At 42.1% G+C, this 24,532-nt stretch overlaps 1 long non-coding RNA gene across 1 annotated transcript; it reads right to left on the bottom strand.

The window, feature by feature from the left end:
* Nucleotides 1–18,244: 18,244 nt before the first annotated feature.
* LOC143686009 (uncharacterized) lies at nt 18,245–23,130 on the bottom strand. Its single transcript, XR_013176852.1, has 3 exons — nt 23,030–23,130; nt 22,220–22,344; nt 18,245–18,540 (listed from the first exon to the last, which is right to left on the bottom strand). It is a non-coding gene; the product is annotated as an uncharacterized LOC143686009 (long non-coding RNA).
* Nucleotides 23,131–24,532: the final 1,402 nt, after the last annotated feature.

The following is a 24,532-nucleotide window of genomic DNA, read 5'->3' as shown; positions in this document are numbered from 1 at the left end:
ACACACGACATGTAAACATACACAAACATGCACATATGCACATGTCACACACATACATACACACAGAAATCACACATATGCACCAACACATACACATAAGCATGCACACACACTCACCTTCAGCATGACACACATGCACGGGCAAACATGTGCACACAGTTCACACACAAACACACACACACCTGAGCCTTCTAATTCACCCGGGGAAGAAGCCATTTAAGTTGGGCTTTGATGAAATTCTTCTTTGGATTCCGTCCCTTGAAGATATCTGTAGCTGGATTGCAGCCGATAGCATTCTGAATTTCCCAGCTTTCCTGGGGTCCCTCAGAAAGGCTCACACTCAGCACTCCCAGCCTGCCCCAGGGGTTCTGGGGATGCCACAGAGACCCATAAGGACTTTGAGACCTCAGTGCAGGTACTGAGTCAACAGCCAGGAAAAGAACATGCTGTCTTCCAGCATCATAATCCTGGGTAGCATGAGGATCTATTTTGTAAAAAAAAAAAAAGCTTAAAAACATTTTATGTCTCTGATCTGTTTAGCCATTGTGGTTTTTTCTTTCTTGGCAGGCTTCCTCTTGAAATGTACACATGTTTTTTTTTTTTTTTGGTCGACAAAGTGTCTTCTCTGCCATTGTGTTTTGTTATTAATTCCCCAGATGGGGAGCTCCTTCAGGGAGGGGATGTGTGTCCTGCTTAGGTCCTGAGGGTTCTTGGCACAGAAATCCAGAGACAGACACAGGGGTGACCCCAGGCCATGATCAATGGCTCTCTTATGATACACGTACACACTTTCTACACTGCCTGAAATACTCCAGCCCCTTCCCCAACCGGTACTTTGACCAGCCCTGCAAAGTTCTCCCCATTCTTCAAACCCCAGCTTACGAATGCCTCCTAGGTAAAGACTTTCTTGATTCTCCCAAACCTTGACCCTTCTTTCCCTTTGCTTCTCCTGACACATCTTGGGTTGATATCTCTATAGTACTTATATCACCTGGTCACTATTTGTGTCCAGGCCATTCGTGTCTACGTCCCTACATCACGACACAGTGCCCTGGAGCACTGAGGAAGCACACCAATGCCAGGGCAGAGGGGGAAGGAACTAATATTTCTTGAACATTTACTGTATGCTGGGCACTGAACTAGAATCTACATTCTTTTACTTAATTTCTTCTCTAACTCTGCAGGGGAGATAGCTTTGCCCTCTTTTTACAGTTGATGAGCCGAAGGCTCAGAAATCAGGATTTGAACCCAGCTCCACTGCATTCCAAAGTTCAAGGTTTTCCCCCATCATGATGTTTCTTTCAAATGTATTAGCATAAATAATAGTATAATATTATAATAATTATATCACTTGCTAAGTGCTAAACTAAATTCTGCTCCAAGTGTTTTGCACGAAAAACGAGTATCATAAGTACCCTCATTTAATCCTCAAGATAATCTTATGAGATTCAAACTGTGATTTTGTCCACTTCACTAAAGAGGAACCCTTCGCACAGAAAGGTTAAGTTACTCCCCCAAAGCCATTCAGCTACTAAACAGAAGAGCAGGCGTTGGATCCAGGCTCCATCGCTGTGCTCTCAAACTCTATGATCTACCATCTCAGCCATCAGAGCTACGCTGAGGTGGTGGCTCATATGAATTAGCTTTCTCATCCTGTCTGCCCCACTTGGACAGAAAAACAAATTTACGAGGCAGGGCACAAACTGACCCATATAACCTCTCCACCAATAAATTAGAATTTAGCATTGTGATTTCCCATTAATAAGCTTCAAAGAAAATTTCCCTTTTCTTGTTTATCTCTAAAACATCTGTTGGTTCACACCTGGCAGTCTGTGTGCTGTCTGTGTGCAGTGGCAGGAAGGGCTGCCAGCCAGCCCGCCCATGTTCCTGGTGCATGACCCCTGCCACAAATTATAAGCTCTTTCTCCCGTGAACTGAATTCATTGGGATGAGGAGGTCAATTCAAGCCAATGTAATTTTCTGGTTTTAGAATACAAGGTTCAGAGTTGACACTTTTGTTGGTTTGATCTGGCTTCACTTGAGCCCTTACCCTTCTGCTTTACTCCTGATCCTAACTGTTCAAGGAAGCAGCACTAGATAGGACCCGAGACATTGTCTAACCCTCCTCCCTACCTGCTGTAGGAATCAAGTGACAGTGCACATATAATTGAGTCAATTCTGGAACATCTTGTAGTGTTTAAATCTTCTTCCTTTTGGCAAAATGAAATCTGTCTCCTTGTGAAATTCTCCTAATTTATCCCTGGGGATCCACACCAAATAAGTTTGATCTTTCTCATGAGAACCCTCCAGTTACATTGGAAATCAGAATACTTCAATGCTGAAAGGGGGCCAAGCAGTTTACCTGTCTAGCAAAGACTTCGACTTGCTCTTTTCTCCATGCTAAATGTCATCAGCACCTTCAATGATTTTCCCCCTAGTGTCTGTTTTGGGAATGGGATTTTGAATGCAGACATCCTTAAAAGATGACCACAATGCTTGGGGCCAGGACCCTCCTGCTCTAGGGAGAGTGAGTCCACCAATCCTTTCAGCTGGAGCTGGTCCTTCCAGCCCCTGCTCTTTCTCAGGTTATTTGTCCTCTTACCTGTGGGACTCAGCAATGGTGGTGGATTCAGGGAGGGGCAATAACGAAGAGTTCTTGGTGCCTCTGCTTCAAACGCTGAGTGTACTTTCCTTTAGGTCTATGCTGCCAATGGTGATTAGTTACTACTACTTTTAATATTACAATGGATTGATATTATGGGGTAGATGGGTTTTTGTGGGTCTGCTTATGAACCTAAATCTCTCTCTTTTTTCTCTCTCCTCTTTCTTTGTCTCATTTTTTCTCTGTGTTACCATCCTTGACTCTCTGTCACTATTCCTCCCTCCCTTTCCCTCTTCCCTTCTTTCCCTCCCCTTTCTCCTCTCCCAGCCTCTGCTTGAAGCCTAGTGGTCTTCTTGGACACCTCCTTTGGCTGAGCAAATGCCCAGTAGTCATGATGGGGCTTTCTGCACTGGCGGAAAGAGACTGTTTCACTGGGGTGTTAGCTCATGGCACGTTCTCAGTTTTTCACAGCCCTCCCCCCTTTTCACTGCGGGCTGGCGCTGGAGCTGCTGTCCCATCCTACCTTGCACGTGCTTCGGCATCTCCACTGCTCTTTTCTCTCACTTCAAGGTCTTCTTGTATTACGCTTGGCCTCTCCTAATTCTCTCTTCCTCTGAATTTTTTCTTAGACTCACCAGGGTTAAGAGGGCAAACAAGCGACCGAGACCACCAGAAGAGAAATCAGGGGCCGGAGGGAAGGACCAGGTCTGGAGCATAAGAGCTGGCCAGCTCACCCTGTGTAGGGCTGGGGGGACCCCAGCTAAAGCATCAGGATTGATGTTTTACAGAGCACTTTAAAAGGTAGCAGCTTGCTATGAAATCTAATTCAGCCTACTTACTTTCTGGGGAGGAAATCAAGGTTCAGAGAGGGGATAAACTTATTAGGAGACACATAGATTGATACTGATGAAGGTAGGACCAGAACCCAGGTTCTAACTTCTGGTTCAGCTCTCTGGTCACCCACTGAGATGCAGTTTTAAAAATCCATTTTGTAATAAGTAATATAGTCTCATAGTTTAAAAAGGACAAAAACTTGTGTAGCCCCCAGCCCCCAGCTTCTTCTATTTTTTCTTCCTGGAACCAACCAATGTTGTCAGTTTCTTGTGTTCTCTTATAGAGATAATTTATGAATATATATATGTGTTATAGTGTTAGTGTATCTCCCTTTTTACACAAATGGTAGCATTTTTTGAATACCATTTACTACAGTAATTGCATTTCTTGCTCTTCACACCTTTTTTTTTCTTTCTTTCTTCTTCTTCTTTTTTTTTTTTTTTTGTTCTTCTGTTATTTTCAGTAATTTAATGATTGCCTTCCTCTGGCACCCCATTCCAACTTCTGTTATCTTTCTCAATTTCTCATTTCACATTGTGCTTCTCTCCCATCCAAAAAAGGACAGTTGCTCCTGTGACAAGGTGGTACATGGAGCTTGCCATTTAATCAGAATTTTCATTAACTCTCAAATGTTCTTGTGCGTATACTCTCAAAAACAGGTAATGCAAAGATATTTCCGTTTGCCTCTGAAGTGCATTACATGATGTATTTGCATAGAATTTAATTTAATTTGGCTTGCTATAAATTACACAAATACACACACACATGCACACAGTCGAGTGACCTGAGCACGTAACTCTCATTGTTCTAGGAAGGTGACCCAGACATGCGTGGGTTGAGAAATACAATTTGGGATTCAGAAGTTTCTGTGACTCACAGATAGAATGAATAAAATATACCCCAGAGAGAACCATGTGGTGTCAGTGCCCAAAAAGACCTTACCGAGCATGTAGTTGTATGCAGAAGAGGAAATTAAAGACCAGATTTAATGACGTATCCCTGGTTACTGGGAAGTTGATGTGACAATGATGACAGTGAACAAGACAGAGGAGGAGGAAGAGGAGGAGGAGGAGAAATTAGCCAATCTTGATTGAGCTCTGTGTGCCAGGCACACAGAATATGCATTAATTCATTTAAGCCTCAGAGCAACCTATGAGGCATGTCCCACCATTGTACCTCTTTGATACAGTAGGAAACTAAAGCAGAGATTTGATAAATAACTTATCTAATCAGTGGCTGGAATTCAAACCCGAGTAGTTTGGCTCTTGAGTACGTGGTCTTAATTAAGTTGGTCATTATTAGCTGAAAGTAATATGTATGGTGGGAATTTATTGAGCACCTAAAGTATGCCAGGTACTACCCTTGACACTGAAAATACAACTTTGTCTGAGCATTCAGTCTAGTGAGGGGCATGGGTAAGAAAAGAGATCATTTTAATAAAGCTTGGTAAATGCTATGCTGGAGATGAACATGGAATGTTGAGAAGATCCAGAGGAGGGGGTCTCCCCTTGAGTGGTCTAAGAGCTATAACCCTATATATTCCCTCATCTTCCACTCAGTTTCTCCGTTCATTTTCTCACCCCAACTCAGGGAGAATTGTGCAACCTCTGGCCACAAGGGTTATGCCATGCACAAGATCTGAGAAAGTGCAAGGCAGTACCAGCATTGCCCTGCATCGAAGATACTCAGGTCCCTTGTCCACACTGCTCCTCTTTAGGTGGACTTTGTGCTCCTGATGATGTCTTGTTGACCTGATGATGTCTCCCTCGGAGTCTCTTGCTTATCATTGATTTATTATGGGCTTAGGTTTGAATAACTAGGTCTTGGTTGCATTTTTAGCTGTGGTCATAAGGTAGTAGAGAAAAGGAGCCTAGCACACTTTTCTCCCCAATTTCCTCTCCTATACATGTGTACTGGTATGAAACTGTTGTGTACCCCAGAAAAGCCAAATTCTTCAAATCCAATCTTGTGGGGGCAGACCTACTATTGGGTGGGACCTTTTGATTAGGTTGATTACATGGAGATGTGGCCCCACCCATTCAAGGTAGGTCTTAATCTGCTTACTGGAGTCCTTTGGGAGAGGGACGCTTTGGAGAGGCCACAGACATTTGGAGATATAGAAGGAAATGCCCCAGGACACTCCAGAAGCTGAGAGAGCCTTTTGAAACCAGAAGCCAGGAGAGGACAGCAGATGTCATCACGTGACTTCCCATGTGATAGAGAAACCCCAGATGGGATCAGCTTTTCTTGATTGAAGATATCCTCTTGCTGATACCTTAATTTGGACATTTTCATGGTCTTAGAACTGTAAATTTGTATCCTAATAAATGCCCTTGGCAGACGCTATTCCATTTCTGATATATTGCATTCTAGCAGCTTTAGCAAAGCAAAATAACATGTAACAGAACCCTTGTTAAAATAGTTAAGCATAACAACGCTCTCCAGTATGAACTATCCATTCATATTTTACAAGATCAAGCAGTTAAAATAAGATTTAATAAAATGTAAAATCCCATGTACAATTAGAAATTTTATTCACATTTCTTTGACTGTCCCTTAACTGTTTTTAGTCATGACTTCATCTTATCTGCTTTGGGGAGCACCAACTAACCAGCCCTGAATCTGTCTCACAGACAGACCCTCTGCATGGCTCAGAGATGGAAGGCCAGCATGATTTGTCAAAAGCCTCCATGGAGGCTGCTTTTCTTCCTAGCTGCAACATTCCTCTGTCACAGCCACCAGCTTTCTGTTAATCTCTTTCCCTTACAAATGGCCCGACCAAACCACTACCTCAGGTTTCTCCACACCTAGTTTATCTTGCCTGTCTTCCCACAGGAGGAGCAAAAAGGAAAAGATTTAGCACATTCCTCTGCAGTGGGATGGACCTGTGGGATTAGTCAAACAGAAGACAGTAAAAGAAGGGAGGAAAGGGAAGGGGAAAGAAGAAAAGCAATGCTTGTGGAGTACCAACCAGGTATCCACCAGGTTCTGTTATGTGCATCGCCCAGTGATTTTTCACACCACCTCTTCCAGGCGTGTAGAGTATCCCCATTTTCCAGATGAGAATGTGGAAACTCAGAAAGATGAACCAACTTCTCTTTACCTTTCTAATTTTATTCTCTCTGTTGCTGGCTTAAGACCAGTTAAACCATAATAACAGGCATAATCACATATGCTATCAGTTACTGAGCACTTATTAGATGTCAGGGTCTGTCATCTAATACATGAGCGAGTAAAGATTACCATGGACAGAGTCACAAGGTTCTGGAAACAAAAGTGATCTTCTTGAGCATATAGTTGATCTTAGAGGAGGAAAATGAAGTCCAGAGTGTAGTGACTTCCAGGTGGAGAAAATGAGGCTCAGAGATGTGAAGTCACCTGCCTGGGGTCACACAGTTAGTAAATGGCAGAGTCAGGATTCCAACCAAGGTCTGACTCCAACGTGTTGGCAATTATTAGAGAAGCAGAAAATTGTGGGGCTAGAAAGAGAAAAGATGTTAAAGTGGGTAGAAAGCATAATTCAGGGTTTTGTAAAAACCCTTGGGGGAGATGACGGAAGTGAAAGAAGATTCACTGGAACTTGCAGCCACTTTTTTAGTATCTGCTGTGGATCTGGGAGCTATGTTCTTCCCAGCTTTGGCATTATGTCATCATGGGCAGAGTTAAAACTCTTCATCACTGCAAATGCCACGCTGGGCTGAGTAAGTTAGAGAAGGTCACACAGAGCATTTCCTCTTTCAGTATCTAGATGACCTTATGTACTAAGAGCCACCACCTGGCCGCTACAGTAGGAACTCATCTTTGCAAACCATAGGTTTACAACAACCTCTTCTGGCTCCCTCCCTCCTCCCTTCTCTTTCTTCCTTTCTTCCTTCTTTCTTTTCTCCTCTCCTCCCTTTTTTGACTCCCTTTTTCCCTTCCTTCCTCTCTTGCTCCCTCCCTTCCTGCCTCCCTTCCTTCTTTTCTTCCTTTCTTTCTTCCAGACCTCAGCCTTGCTTTCTCCTTTCTAATCAACACTTCTGTAGCCCAACAGTGCTTAAATTTACTGATTTGATATTTCTTAGTAGCCTACAGCACTAACATAAAATCAGATTCCAAATTGTTTTCTGAAAGTGACATTACAAAGGCAAATTCATAAATTTGATGTGTATTCAAAGGCATGAAACAGTTCATACACTTTGAACCCTAGAAAGGATTCCTTGAAGAAATAACACAGAGCAAAGTACAAAGGCATTTATGGTGGAGCTTTTCATAATAGGAAAAATATATATATAACAGGTTAAAAACAGCCCACATGCTCACCAATAGGAGATTGGTCAAGTAAATAATGGCAATACTAGGGCATTGGAAAACGATGTCATTTTGAGAAAAGAGCTTTACAAGGTTGCCAATGTTTCTGAATTAGAAAGGAAATAGTGCTAAGTAAGAAGATCTGAGCACAAAGAGCATCTCCATCCTGGTCCCAACTTTAGAGAAACATCTCTTTGTACATAAAGAATGATCAGAAGAAAATTAGGAGGCACAGGGTTTATGAACAAATAGGTTATTATGGTAAAGTAATTTAGATTTTAGTTAAGCAAACAAAACCCAAACACATTTACCAGGACCAGGCTTGGAAAGGCACGTTGGAACCAGAAGGTCTTTCTGCCTCTATAAAGTGGAACACTGGAATATGGACCACTGAATTCCTGGACCTTCTGGGCAGACTCATCCCCTCCCACCCCCATGGCCCACCGACCAACAAAAGGACAGACACAGATGCCACCCTCATGAGGCTGTCTTTAAACTGCCCTGACCTGTGTTCAGTCCAGTATGTTCCCTCCTGGCTCTCGCCTCCTGTACTTACCCTGCATTTTCAGCCTCCACCAGAATTCCCATCTTAGTTTCCATCCTTTTTGAACACAAACCCAAGCCATGATCCACATGACAGAGCCACTGTGATCAAATAGGAATCCCCAATAAAACCAGAGTTGGGTGCTCAACTGTCCCCCGACAAGGGAAGGGGTGCTTGGAGGAGGACTGCCGCCCGAGACGTTGTTTTCCTCGTGTCCCTTTCTGCTCACAGTGTCTCTTTCATCGCCTGTCCCCAGTCTCTGCCTGGGACTGAGTGGTGAGTAACCCTTGCTCTGTATGACTTGGTTTGGTGTGGTTGCCCCTGGCAGAACTTCAAGTCTGTGAAGGACCTTCACATTTTCCCGCCAAAACCCTGCTCCCATCTCTAATCATGACTCGAATTCTATTCTGTCCTGGCACCCATAATGCACTTCTTTCCAGTTCAGAGACAGGGACAAGGAGTTAAGGGAAAATTCCTTTTGAACAGTTAGAATGCATGACACAAAACTAATCATAAAACTAAGACTAAGACTAGCTTTAATTTTTTTGAGGACAGTAATTGTCAGGTACTGTACTAGGCACTTCCATGTCTTAGCTCATTTAATCACTAGGCATCCCTGTTAAAGTAGGTATTGTTATTATTTCTACTTGTTATAAGCAAGAATCTGAAAGCTGGGAGTTAGCAAGTATATTATTTAAGGTCAAGCTTGTTTTTTTCTAATGTCAAATCCTGTCCTCCTCTCACCCCCATTACATGACACTGCCTTCCAGGCAGTAAAGATAATATAGCATGAGGAAGCCCTCATCTTTTCAAGGAACCTCCTTTCCCTCACTTTATGTACAGTCCTGCTACTATGCTTGGCTATTTTATTTTCCAGGACTTCAACAGAATAGAAATCATATACACTATGAAATGAAAAAGGTAGGCTTAAGATTCAAGGGTACTGATAGTCAGAATGTATAGCCAAAAGCCTAACATCAAAGAAGAAGACAAAACAACAATAAAAACAGATAAAAGGATTAAGAAATGATGCAATTTCATGTTGGGGCAAACTCGACACACTTCAGATAGTCCTGTCTTTCTGCCCGAAACAATACCTGGAACTTATAATGATGACTTTGAGCCTTTTTGGTTTTTTTTCTATATAATCTGCATAAGAATAGAGGAAAGGTTAGGATATATTTCAGGAGAAATTTTAGCCAAATCATTAATTAGAATTTTTGCGGTGCTTAAAAGAATAAGTAAATCCTTAACTTCTTGTGTGGTGGTTAGATTCAGGTGTCAACTTGGCCAGCTGAAGGTGCCTAGATCTATTGCTGAGGACATGAGCCAATGGTACATGAACCTCATCTGTTGCTGATTACATCTGCAGTTGGCTAGGAGGCGTGCCTGCTGTAATGAATGATGTTTGACTTAATTGGCTGGTGCGTAAATGAGAGAGCTCAATGTAGCACAGCCCAAGCAGCTCAGCATACTTCATCTCAGCACTCGCAGCTCACCCCAGGCCTTTGGAGATACAGAAAGAAATCACCCTGGGAAAAGTTGTTGGAACCCAGAGACCTGGAGAGAAGGCCAGCAGAGATCGCCCAGTGTCTTCCCACGTAAGAAAGAACCTCAGTTGAAAGTTAGCTGCCTTTCCTCTGAAGAGCTAATGAAATAAATCCCCTTTTATTAAAAGCCAATCTGTCTCTGGTGTGTTGCATTACAGTAGCTAGCAAACTAGAATACCTTGTAAAAACATTAGCTACTCAGAAAAATGACTATGGAAGGGGGGATTTGAACCACAAAGGTTTTGCTCCCCATGAGTCTTTTGTTCCAACAACCATGGACAAACCTTTCCCTGCAGTCATTTTGTTTGATGGCCATGCAGTAATTCAGAATGTGTACATGGCAGAACATTCATGATCAGTTGCATTGCTGCCGGTTGGATTATGCCGTGGGTGTTTAGTTCTATAAAAGGGAGTTTCGTGGTATTTAAATATTTCTATCTTTTTTGTGTTTCTTAAACTAAAAACAACAAAAGCTGGATTTTTTATCACATTTTTTTCCCCTGCAGGAAGAAACAATAAAGGAGAAATGGAATTCTATTTGAGAAAAACCACTCAAACATTCTATCTCTATCAGAAACATTTTAGGGTTCTGTTCTGTAGGACTTGGTGAATCTTATGCAGTAGGTGACAGCAGAATTCTGACTTATTTGAGGTGTCAGAATGTCTCAGCTAATGTTGCTTGTCTGTTAGCTTTCTGGATGCAAACTTCCCTTGGAGGTTTTGATTTTTTTTTTGTCTGTTTTCCCTTTTACATACTCACTCATTGATTTTGATTGATACAGGGGAATATGAAATGTCTGTACTGCTTTGTGGAGTATTGACTGTATATCATTTAAATTTGGAACTGGAATTTACCCCTGGGAAGAAACATTTCAGTTATTAATTCTAAGTCGTTTTATCTACAAACCTTGGAATTATCCTCAACTAAGCCCTCACCCCATCCCATAGCAGCCATAACCCAGACTGCTGATGCTACTTCCCATATCACTCTCAAACCCCTGGTCTGTGATCCATTCTCACTCCCTTGGTTTAGACCCTCATTGTTAGAGCTTAGCAGTTTACACTCTTCTGATAGTGCTTAACTGAGTACCTGGCCTCTGGCTTCCTCCCTCTCCAATCCATTCTCCACTCTCCCAGTCTCATTAAGTCATTTCTCTATTAAAATCCTTCAAAGTCTCCCAATTGCTTACCGTAGAGCTTTGCAAGCCGTGGGTGGTATCATACAATGGGTTGCAGGGAGGGTGGTATTGATCTCTTCAGTTTGTTGGACAGAGGGCAGGGTAGGAGTGGCAGGAGCCCCAGGCTTTGCTCACAGGGGTTGCTCACTTTGTCCATTTGTTCCAGTGATGAGCTGATGAGCTGTGTGTGTGTGTGTATACACATACTATATATATACACACACACTATCTATTTTCTTCTTGAAAAAGTTTCCAGAAAGCCTAGCTTATAAAACCCTTCTCATTACCTTACCCTGTTTCTAACTCCTGCTGGACTCTGTTACCAATGACATATTTCAAGTTTATTCTCAAATGATGATGTTAAGAATTACCGAGTGCATATGTAGAACGGTATGATTTCTAAATGTTGTGTTAATTTCTTTTTTTTTCTTTCCGTTAATAAAACAAACAAACAAACAAACAAACAAAAACCTTCTCACCTAGCTCCATCTACCCCACTACCTCTCTCACTGTTTCCTATCTCTACGCACCCTTTGTCCCAGCCCTCTAAGCCTCTTGCTTTTTCCAGCCTTAAATCCACATCACTTTTTTTCAACTTCATGACTTCAAACTTGAGGTCTGGATGGTACCCACCTCCCATCCCCACCCCACAACATCCTGCCTTCTTTGCTTGGTGAACTCCTATTCCTCTTCAAGAACCTGCTCAAAAATTTCCTTTCTCTCTTTCATGTTTCTACAAGCAGGATTAGACTCTCTCTCTGCTTTGTTATATCACACCCTGGCCGTGTGACGCTGGACAAGTTACTAAAGCTCTCTGAGTCTTAATTTTCTCAGTTGAAAAATGGAGACAATAATATCTGCCTCACAGGGTTAGCATAAGAATTAAATAGAATAACATATGTACACCATTTAGCACAGAACTTGGCATATAGTAAGCACTCAGTAAATATTTTTGCATGATAATTTGCTATTATTAAATACCAAACTTTTTGCCCATGTATTTATCCTCTAATTGTTAACTCTCCTGTTAAGTTCAGAAGGGATTTACTATTCATATCAGTGCAATTCTGTGTTTTGAATTAATGAAAAGATTCTGCTCTGCTAGGATGTCAGCTCCATGAGGGAAGGGGGCTCGAGTTTGCCCACTGCTGTATCCCATACACCCTGAACATGGCTTGGCACATATTAAGCTCTGATAATTGTTGATTGCTTGCTTTCCTTATTTGGCTCTTTTACGGGTCAAATGTGATGATGTACATGAAATACTTTAAAAAATATAAACATCATGCTAATATCATGTGAATCCAGGCACTGACCTTTTATTTACATATTTATTCTCAAGGTTGATGCTTTAGAAATGCCCCCTAATTTGCCATCAAGGAGACCTGCTTGAAAGACTCATGTTTCCTGATGTGGCACATAGATTCTAGGGAATTCTAATGTCCACATAAACTGCTAGCACTTTTACTTATTGAACAGAAGTACCCAAGGCAGACTTTCTAACCCATGAAGGAAGGAGAAGTCATCTTTGGCTGGGAGCAGGTGGGTGAGGGAAACTTTAGTGTAACCTTCAGTTTAAGTGAGAGCTGGAAGGCTCCTTAGAGATCAGATGTTCCAAGCTCCTTGCTTAGGAGGTAAGGAAATTGATGCTCAGGAGAGTCAGTGACTTGTCCAAGACTGTAAGCCAACTCTGGAATTCCCAATTTAATATTTCTTCCTTCCATTTTACTGTAGTGTCTACAACAGAGAGAGGAGAAGAAGGCATTCCAGGCAGAGGAAATAATACCTGAAAAATATTGACAATGTAAAGTCTAAAGGCTCCATTCATATGTGTTTAGAATCTCAGTCTATGAACAAAGGCAGAGAAGAGAAAATGCTCTGCATGAAACCACAAGAGTGGTTGGAGGCCTGATTGGTGTGTGTGTGTATGTGTGTGTGTGTGTGTGTGTGTGTGTGTGTGTAGACTTTATTATTTAGGAAAGGAAAACATTTTATTTTATTTTTCTCTCATTTGCAAGAAATTTGGGTGGGAGAATAAAAGTAATGTGATACTTTTAGAAAGTTAATTTTTCAACAGGGACTAGAATGGATTGGAAGTAGGAAAAAGAAGAGACAGGACAATTGCAATCTTCTCAGCTTGGATTGATGAGGGCCTGGCCATGGCTAGTGATGGTGGGGATGGAAAGGAAGGGATATGCGTGAGAGACATAGGGAAGGAAGAATCAACTTTAGATACCTGAATGGAGACGTGGTAACAGTTAATCAGGTGCCAAAGTGATGAAATGAAAATCAGGCAGAGTAAACAAGGCTGTTGGAAATATCCCTCAAGAATGCTAAAAAGGCCAAAAAGGCTGGAAATTATATTTAAATGAACAGACTTTAGGTTTTATAAGAAGGATTACTTGCTGTAGGTAGAGAACCAAGCTAATTAGGGATGGTATGACTCAGTGCCTTTTAATATGTTCTTTAAGAAACCTCTAAATTTCTGTTTTGTTTTGTTTTGTTTTTCCATAAAGTTTCACTCAAATCCCAGGCCATGCAGGGATCCTTCCAGCTGCCACGCCTGCCTCCTTCCTCACCTCCAAGGTCAGGCAGCTCTTTCCAGCCATTGCAGGTTCCTACATTGGACGTGGTTCATCCTACTTAAGACTTACTGCTTTATGCTTCTTGCTCTTCCTTCCCTGTCTTCTCTCACCTTAACCCAGCCGTTTGGACTTGATTCCTGAGCCTCAGCTGGCTGTCTTATCTAAACCCCTCTGCTGCCATTACCTACAGCCAGCCCAGCCCACCCTATGATCACGAACCAACCCTAGTTGTGAAGTCTTACCCAGTGCCTGGCATACTGTAGATCTTCAATATTTTTTTGATTGTTGAATCAATAAATGAATGGATGAAAGAAAAGGAAGGAAGGTAGGATAATAAAAAATAAATAAATAGAAGAAGGGTGCTTGGGTGGCTCGGTGGTAGAAAGTTCGCTTTCCATGCAGGAGACCTGGCTATCATTTCCGAGACCGTGCACTAAGCCCCACCACCCCACCAAAAAAAAAAAAAAAAAAGAAAAAAAAGAAAGAAAATAAAAGACAGTTTTATTTCACTGATAGGTTTAGCCTATATGATACCGTAAAACTTGATTGAGCTGGTTTATTTCTGGCAAAAGGCAATATTGTCTACATATCACTAACATTCTGAATGACTTAATAGTTAGCTTCAGTGACCTGGCCAGTCCATTCAGTGATAGCTACCCATCTCCTTGTTGTTGAAAGGATCCAACTGATTCAGGTTGATCAATTCTCATCACACTGCAAACAGGGATAATGAAGTGGTGACTGGCTAGTCCTTTTGATTGACTGTTTTACTGCCAACTTTTCCTGATTCTACTGCTATATTTCATCTCTCTTCTCAGCTGTCTTCTCTGCCATTGCCTCCTTTTTCTTCTTCATCCTCCCTTCTGCTTATAGTGTAGAAATTGACTTTCAAAGCTTTTGATTATTTTTTAAACAATGGGCTACAGCTAATTGTACAATTATAGAAAGGTTCCTTTGTGAGTTGTAACAAACTTACACACTAATGCATGGTGTTAAAATAGGGTGGTGTATGGGAACCCTGTATTTTATGCATGATTTTTCTGTGAACCTATAGCTTTTCTAATAAAAAGCAGAAAAAAACTCTTCAGATTAAACATGGCGGATTGTCTGTAGACTTTGATCTCTTTTGCTTCCATAAACCTCATCCAAATGATAGTAAAAGAAGAAAAGGGAAAGGATACTTTCAAAGACAAAGAGGAAACATCACTGCATTTGATATTTCAACACATTTTGAGAGAACAGAAGTAAACAGTGGAATTCCCTTGGCAGGAAAGAGGAGCACTGAGCATGACAGCCTGCCAAGGGGGTTCCCAGAGAAGTGGACCTGGGCCAGTTCAGCCAGCAGAATCCCTGTGCTGAGATGCTGCGTGAATGTAACGTGCCCCAAAGTGAAATAATTACCTTCCTTATTTTCCTTGTCTACCATCACCAGCACCTTCACCATAGACACCATCACTCTCTCTCCTCTTCTCCCCTCTCTTCCTATAGTCTTTACCCCAAAGAATGACACCATCGTCCATAAAAACTTAAGTCCACCCTCCAGGTCCATCACTCAAAACCTACTGTACTGACTTCTCTTGTGGCACAAACTATTGACGTGTCATTGTGTGCTCATGCATCAATTGTCCCTGAGATCTTTAAGCTGACATCATTAATGAAATGCAGGTAAGCTCAATGTTGAGCACAGTGCTTAGCACATGGATGGGATTAAATAAAGATTTATTTAATCACTGGGTGAGTTTTCAAACCTAGAAGACCAACACTCTTTCTCCCCACCCCAGGGAGTCAAGCAGGATGTGGCCTTTATTACTCAGAAGTGCTTTCAAAATGGAATAGTAGAAGAACATTACTACAGTTTTATACTATACCATTCTAGTGTTTTATATTACTCTAATATTAATGCTCTAATATTATTATAATACTTTCTGCTTGATATCTATTCATTGAAGCTTGGGTGTTATGATCACAGTGTCATCTCTTAGATTCTTTGATACCCATTTGCATGCCCAACCGGTGGTGGTAAGACCTGGCATTTTTGCTCAGGAGAGGAAAGGTGATATTTGAAGTGACAAGTGGCCCGGCAGTCAGGATCCTTGGGTTCATGTCCCAGCTCTGTAGTAACTTACCCTGCAACCTAAGGATAGCCACTGTCCTTCTCTTGGAACAGGTCTTTCATCTTTAAAACAACATGAGCGGGACTAGCTAATCCCTTAGGATTTATGTTTCTCTGAGCTGATTACTAACCTCAGACTAGAGCAGCCCTGGTCTTATCCTCAGAGAGCTCCTGAGTGCCACGATTCCCTTCTTAATTCAGGTGGTGAATGTGCATCAACAAGGACACAGGTTAGGGAGGTCGTGCTGATCTGAGGGCTCAGAACCCAGGTAAAAAATGCATCTAAAGCAGCTGGGCCCTGGCTGTGCATGAGTTTGATCTTTACCTTGTATCTGCTGTTGTTGTCTCTTATTTATAATTTCTAGAGGAAGAAAATTACCTGAAGCCCAGCAGACAGAGTATTCTCTTGGAACTTGAACCTGCTGATTTCAATGATGTTTATTGTATGTGAGATTGCTTGGGGGCTGGGAAGAACATTCTTTGATCTCTTTATATATATAAAAGGGAGAGTTACCTTTTTGTCTTAGCCTCACTGATCTGATCCAAGGACTAGAGCTTTCTTGGGAATTAAGGAGCTTGTTGTTCCAGCCTCTGGTTAAAGAGACAGACTTAGATAAACACAGACCTGCCAGAGTCCTTTAGTGTTCTAATAGCATGGAAGGGGTGATGGGAAGCTCAGAATCTTTGTGTGCCTCTGGGTTCATCCCAGACAGGGAGAGCAAGAGGAGGCAGGCAACACTTCTTTAGTTGGGCACCTGCTGTGTGCAAGTACTTCCCTGGGTACTTTGCATCTTACCTGATCTTTTAAACCATGCCTCTAGGACTCTAGATATGATTAGCCTATTTTACTATACAGGAAATGACACCTGGAGAGTTGAAATAACTTGCTCAAGATTCCATCTTGGACCTTGCAGGAAATTACTGATTCATCATGTATACATTTGCCTGCTAGGAGCAGAAATCTAGGAGTTTGGAAGATGGACAGAGAATATTTTCTCATCTGTGCTTGGCAGCTCAATGCCATCAGCACTTTTAGAGTGGGTAGAGTGAGATGGTAGTTAGGTCTGAGTGTAGGAGAAAAGCTGGAGATTTTCTACTCATTTGAAGACAGAAGAGCCTTCTTTGCCATCAGCCACATCTCTAGGCTTCCCTCTTCATCCTTCTTCTTATTCTCTATGCTTTTTTTTTTTTTTTTGAGACTCATTTACTTCCCTAGTATCAACTATCGTGGATGAAGTAATAACTTCTAAATCTACAACTTCTGCCAAATCTTGCTTCTGAGTTCCAGGCCTGTATTTGCAATTTTTTTTGTACACCTTATCAAAGTTTCTTCAGATGCCTGAAATTCAACATGACCAAGGTTGATTTTCTCATATTTTTCTCTAATGTACCCTGCCCTTGGATTTCTAATCTCAGTGAATGGCTCTGCCATCACCTGGCAGTAGCCAAGGTGTCCATCTTGACCTCTCCCTCTGCTTATCCCCAAATCCTCTGCATTCAAATTCACCCCACTTTCCCATCTCCACTATCATCAAGGTGGTCAAGACTCGTGTCAGCTCATTCCTCTCACCTCTGATCTCCACTCCCATCCATGCCTGTCTTTCTCCGGTGCTGTTGCCAAGTCCAAATAGGTTACCATCCCTCTTTAGACTCTTTGGAGCTTGCCTTGGCCTTCAGAATAAAGTCCAGATCTCTCTGAGGACAAATGCAGAGGGTGGTAAAGGATGGTGTGTGAGGTCCTGGATCTAAATACCAACCCCATGACTTGTCACACAAATGGCCTTGGGCGAACCACATGAGCTGAGTCTCCATTTTCTTATCTTTCAAGTGGAGATAATAGTATGGATGTCATCAATTGTTGTGAAAATGGAATCAAATGAAATTAGTATATGTAGCCTGCTAACCCAGTGCCTGGAGTGTAGTAAACAAGCTTTAAATGGTAGCCAATCTTAAATGGCAATGTTCTAAAATGTATTGTTAGTGGGACTTTTAATGGTTTTACACAAGAAGTGTCATAGTGTCCAGGTTTCTACATAATGGGGGTTTCCATTTCATATTGGGTTACAAGAAGGAAGTGACTTTTCTACCCAAAGAAGTTTGTAGTGCTTTTCCCAATGCACAGTAGGAAAAAAAAAAGAAACATGATGGAACCCACTCATGGAACTAACACTGCAGACGTCAGAGAAGATAGTCAGCGCTATCAAGAGTGGCAAAACCACACAGCAATCCTAGTAACATGAAGAGCAGCAAGCAGCAAGGGACTGCACATACTTAGCATTTTGGAGAAAAGCCAATATACCCATAAAGATCATTGAGAAAAAACTAGTCTTTAACATTATCCTGTGAATGAGTGTGCAGGCAAAAACTCAGATTTTCCATTGTTAGGAACAGGGACAAAGATCAAAGTCGAAAAGGGGATCTCTTAGCATCAGCAGTGTGACCAAAGGACAGCCCAGCACCTGTGAAATAATTCTGACTTAAGTGCAGTGGTTGATAGTTATTCTCATTCTGTAAGGTTATCACTTACTCTAAAATACGGTATCATAGTCCACAGTATGGTTTATTGTATAGCTTTATGTTCAATAAATGTATCTCTTTTTCATCCCAGAATGTGGACATCTTCATTCTCTACAAATCCCTACATTTTCTTCCAGGGTTTAGCCCAGAGCTAAAAACCCTTGTAGTTATTGTGACATGTGGATGCTGGAATGGAGGACCTCTGCATGACATTTGTTAAAATCTCTTCTCGGAGAAGCTGATTCAATTACTACTCTAATATTTTCTTCCTTGCATTTGCACATTACATATGCTATTTGAAGTCTTCCAATTGTTTCCTGGATGAATCTAGGGAGAAAGGAACTAATGTAAGGGGAGGGAGGTGTGATGGTGGCTCAGTGGCAGAATTCTCCCCTGCCATGCTGGAGACCTGGGTTCGATTTCCGGTGCCTGCCCATGCAAAAAAAAAGTAAAATAGCATAAGGGGAGAGATCTTTCTGAGAAGCCACAAGGGAGGGTGGCTGAGATTGCTCTGGCCAAGAGTGTCTCTGGAGGAATTGCTGGCGGACCATGGGCCAATAGAGGTGGGAAAGGTCATCAAGGAGAAGGAACAGACAGCTGCCATGGTGACCCCGTCCAGCATGGAATGCTGTCACAGAGAATGAGTTATTTGTTGTGGATCATCCAGGGCTTTGCTTTATCTGTGGTTATGTGAGGGTGGCAATGTTGTCTAGAGGAAAAGTGACAGGGTCTGTAGCTAGAAAGACATGGGTTTGTCTTTGCCACCCACTCTATGTTAGCTGTCATGACCTTGGACAAATCACATTGGTTTTCTCACTGAAAAGCCTCAGTTTTCTCACTGAAACCTTGTTGAAGGACTGAGGAGGAAGGGGCTAGTATCTAAGGATCTCAGCCCTGTTTTTGACACTGTAGATCCCCAGAAGGGTTAATTTCCTTCCTCTTGCTTTTCTTTTCCTTCCATCCAAGACCAAGAAGAGGGAAATCTCTTCTGGGGGTTCCCAAGGACACAATTGTTTCTTGACTGAGCACATATATTTCTGGGAATTTGGACCATCTGTGATGTGCATTCCAGCATGAGAACCCATGGTTTTAGACCCAGCTGGAAAGGGAGAAAATAACATGCCCATTACTGTAGAGGAGAATTTTTAATACTTCAGTTCTGAAATGTTATTACTAAAACCTTCCCTTCTGGAGAGGAATGGGAAGGTGGGGTGTATTATGTAACATGGATTTGATGTTATGATTTGCACTTTGGGTTTTCATTACCAGACCTCCTAAAAAACAGAAAAGCTCAGTGTAAAAGGCTTAAAAAATTTTATTTTTACAAAGATAGACAAGTCAGGGGGTCTGACACATTCTTCACTCTGTGGTTCTTAAGGACAAGGATAAATGGAAAAAGATTCTATTTTTATGCTTTAAAAGCACTTGCTTTAGCTCAGGAAAACAGCCAGTCCAATGTTTAGCCTTGTCAATACAGCTAGACAAGACTTTTCATTTTTTTTTTGGATTAATTGGGGAGATGACAGGGTAGGAAGATGGGAGGTCACATGAGATAAAGAATCATGCCTGGCCATGGAGGAATTAAGGAAACTCTGCTTCATGGGGCATAGGGAAAAGTAAACAGTCTTTGGTATCAGAGAGACCTCAATTCAAATTTCATTTCCACTACTTACCGTCTATGTAACCCTGGGCTAGTCACTTAACTGATTTGAGCCTCAGTTTTCTCATCTGCGAAATGGAGATAACAGCAATGACCTTGCACATTGGAGCAATTAACTGTGCTAAGACACATAGCAACACGCTGTATGGTACCCAGTGCTAGTCAGTGCATAAGAATACAAACAGGTGGAGCACATGCCATACAGAGTGCCACGGTGCAGAGTGCCATGGTGCAGAGTACCATGGTGTGGAGTACTATGATGTGGAGTACCAGGGTGTGGAGTACCATGAAACAGAGTACCATGACTCAGCATACCATGGTGCAGAGTGCCATGGTGCAGAGTACCATGATGTGACATACCATGTTGCAGAGCACCATCATGCAGAGTACCATGGTGCAGAGTACCAAGATGCAGAATGCCAGAGTGTAGAGTACCATGGTATAGAGTACAAAGATGAAGATTACCATGATGCAGAGTACCATTATGTGGAGTACCATGGTGCAGAATACCCTGATGCAGAGCACCATGGTGCAGAGTACCCTGATGCAGAGTACCACGGTGCAGAGTATCTTGGTACAGAGTACCTAGTTGAAGAGTACCAGGATGCAGAGTACTATGATGTGGAATACCATGATCTGGAGTACTGCGTGTGGAATACCATGATGCAGAGTACCAGAATGCAGGGTACCATGGTGCAGAGCAATGCTGATGTCTGAGAGTGCTTCTCAGGTGGAACCCAGGGAAGAGGGACAGCAGGCCTGCTCACTACAGCAATCATTCTGAGATTTATTCAGAATAAAGACTAAAAGAAGAAGTTATGTAGAAAGACGTTTTTTATTGTTATTCTCATAAATTCTTGATCAGTATACCAAAAAGCTTTGTGGTATCTTAAAATAAAATATATGAACACATTAAAATAGAAATCCCAAAAGCCATGCAAAAGATAGGAGGCATATATTGTAATTTCTTTCTAACATTGGACTCTAAGGTGAAAATCCAGCAAATAAAAATCATCTTTGATAATCTCTTAGGAAAGTATCCCATAAAAAAGTACCATTTCTCAAAAAATCCAATCCAGTCAACGTGTAGTCTCTTCTGTACTGGATAACTTGCTGTGTCTTTAATGGTTTACACTAAAGAGTAAATAGTTGGCATGTGTTTAAGGGCCACACTGCATCAAAAATATGTGCCATTAAACCCAAATCAGATTGGAGATCCAGAGGGAGACCCTTTGGGCAGGCAGTTAATGAAGGCATGGCCTGGTGGATGCGGGATGGGTAGAGACTGAGTCTTCTGGGTGCAGGCAGTTAGAAAAAGCTCAAGCTGAGTCAAGGTAGGCACAAAGATCAATGCAAACACCAAGATGGAATCCAAGAAGGAAGACAGAAATGTGTTGGATGTCCAGGAATCAATGCAGAGATGAGATGGGTCCCAAGACCCATGGAGAAGCTGAGAAGGGGTTGCATGGTTTAGGGACATGTTCCAAAAGCAGAAGCCAAGGAGACAGAGGAAAGGTTTGGGTTCCACAAGATGCTCTGAGTAAATGAAAAGAATGCTCTAAGGTCATAGGCTTGCAAAGCTGCAGTCCCCTGCACCCATTGGCTCCCCAGACACTGCTCTTTTTGGTGCAATGCACTATGCTTGTTCATGGAGTGGTGGTTTTCAAATTTTAATAAAAGTCTCAGTTGCAAAAGTAACACTTCCTGTTATAAACTTCAAACTTCCATGTTGAAGAGTACAAATCAAAATGGAGAGTCTCCCTCACCTCCCTATTGTCTCCAGCCCTACTCCCCAAGTGTAACAGTTTAGTATACATACTTCCATAAATATACTGAACACACATATCCAAACACACACAAACACACACACGGTGTTTTAACATTTTTTCTTATAAAATTCATTGTCACCTATATCTTGTTATGTGTCTTTCACACTCAGTAATATATCATAATATTGCATCCCTAGTTTTTGCACCTGGAATTTCTAAAAGCAAAGAAAGTCCATTTAAGTATTAGATGAAGGGAGACTAAGATATAATCTTCATATTCTAAGAAAACTTTTCTTCTACTCAGTTTGTTAGCCCCAGTGAACTAGAAATTAAAGATTTACATTGCTAATTATTACTTTAAAAATAAAATTTTAAGGGCAAAGCCTTGCTGGAAATACACACTGTAATTGTGTTTACTGGTTGTCACTACTCTCAAACAGCAATTCATGGTATAAAATTCAAGTAATTAAAACAATAAGCCCAGGTTAATTAAAATACTTGGTAACATTTGGGCAAGAATAAAATCTACTTTGGAGATTTTCCAGGCACACATTCATTTTGTAGATACTTAATTTACCCTGGGAGCTGGTGCTGACAAGGTAAGATGCTCAGTGCTAATCATTGCTGGTCCGTCTTAAATCACACCTTGCATATTTCTCTTCCCTGGCTCCAGGACCAGCTTCAGAGAACTGGGTCCAGCTGCTGGGAGAACAGTATTACAGCTGTTTAGCTTACAATGTAGAGGGTAGACAAAATATATCTAAGACGTGGATCTCATAAGAGAAGATCAAAGAGACAATGGGCTCTCAAAGCAAAGGATGCCACTGGCTAGGGGGACCCAAAAGGCTTCATGGAAGAGGTGGCATTTCAGCTGGGCTTTTGATTTTTATGAAACAGCTATGTAGAGACACACTTGGGTGTGTATGTAGGATGTGTCTATGTATTAGCTTGCAGATAGGGCAAAAAGAAGAGATGCTCCCAGGTGAGAAAGCTTCCAGCATAAGAATGGCACTATCTATAGAAGAGAGCCACCAGTGTCATTTGTGTAGTGTCTTGTGTTCTTTGCAGAGATAACACATTGCTGAGGCAGGAGTTGGCAGCTTCCAGGAAGTGCCCTGAGTGGTGGGTCTTGGCAACACCGTGGTGGGTGAACTTGGGATTCAGCTTCCCATGGTTGCCTCCTCTTCGCCTTCTAGGAGCACCCCGCCCTCCCCTTCCTTCCCTGTTCCAGACATACTCTTTGGGTTTCCAGGGCCTTCCTGCTACGTCTTCCCTGATGAAACCCATCCTCAGGAAGAGACCTGATATTCTGCATTCACATGGGAGTTGGGGTCCCAGGCTGTTATCACCGCTTAGTCTGCCTTAGCACACAACTGATTTCACGTACTGCAGGGCTGGAGGGAAGATTTGGTGCCAAAATAAGATCCTTATCGGTGCGCAGCTTTCTTCCATGCCTATGAACTGATGAGGGGAAGTGGATTCTCCTCCCTGCTGCCCTGCCTTGTTTGGGCCATACATCACAATGGCAAACCCCAGCGATTTCCTAGGGGATAAGTTCCCCTCGGCACCTTCCCACCCAGAACGGGTTTTCATTTCTTACTACTTTAATTAACAGAGTGAGTAAATATTGAAGGATGCGTTGCTGAAGAATTAACTTGCTTTTTAACTTCTTTCTCTGCTCTAGTGAAGGTCCCATCAATAGGAAAGCAAGTCACATTTGAGGCCCTGGAGGGGGTCCTTTGGGAGCCATGTATATAAGGCACTCTAGAGAGAAATAGGAGAGCTTACCATCTCTTAGGAAGGTGGGAGGATGGCTATATTTAGCAGGAAAGGGAGTATTATAAGACTTCTCTTTTTTTGAACTTGGGAAGGGCAACAAAAGGTGTTCAATTTCTGGAGGGAGCTGATTCTCAGGAAGGAAAGTAACTATAGGTCTTTAAGGAGAGGTCACAGGCCAAAATCCCAGGGCAACAAGAAATTTGGACAGTCAGTGGGAAGAACTGAAATTTCTAAACAAGAGGAACAATTCTGGGCATCCGGTGGGGTAGTTCGGATGAACTCAGCCCCGAAGGAGTGGCTGGCCATTCTTCAAATGCTACAGGGCCCCATACTGGGATATGGGCAAGCTGCTGACCAGGATTCTCCATTGGGCTGCAAAGGACCAGCTGTTCGCTGGGGTCCAAACTGTCCCCTCTCTCGGTCTGTATAAAACCTAGGATTTGGGAAAAATTCTATGGGGGAGAAGTTAAAACAATCAAACAGATAAGGACCCTCCATCTGACCTAAGATGAGTACCTGAACACAAGAGGGGCTTTAATAAGCAGCTCATGAAATTCTAGAAAGTGGGAGTTAGTTGAGACAGAGGTAGACTCAGTGCATCATGGCACCCAAATGAGCTTCTACATTTGTGAAAACATCTTGATAAAATCAGAAGTCGAATATCATCCAAGCAGATATTTCTACCTTCTAAGATGGATTCTCCTATAAAATTCTCTAATAAATTTTGAGTCTTTTTTTTTTTAAGGAGGGCCTTCATGGCTGTACTCTTTATAGCTGTGCTTGAGTTTGTTGAGGAATTCATTATTTCGTGGATTCAATGCAATCTGAGACTTTCAAACTCTAAAGGATCTCATTATTTCTTGAGATAGCTCTCAGTAAGTGTAAGTAATCATCATAGGCCCAGGTTAGTAAATCCCTAGATTAGTATGGGGCTTTCAAGACCATCTCAGCCCACCCTCTCATTTTACAGATGGAGAAACTGAGCTCTAGAGAGAGTAGTGGAATTGCTCAAAGTTGGAGGCAGAGTTGGAGCCAGCGTGGGTCAGTATGGAATCGAGAAGGACAGTACTCTCTTTTGAGGGTATTTTTGTTGTTATTTTTGGTTGCACAC

Source organism: Tamandua tetradactyla, chromosome 6 (assembly GCF_023851605.1).
Source record: "Tamandua tetradactyla isolate mTamTet1 chromosome 6, mTamTet1.pri, whole genome shotgun sequence".
NCBI classification, from domain to species: domain Eukaryota; kingdom Metazoa; phylum Chordata; class Mammalia; order Pilosa; family Myrmecophagidae; genus Tamandua; species Tamandua tetradactyla.
This window is presented reverse-complemented; position numbering and strand designations above follow the sequence as displayed.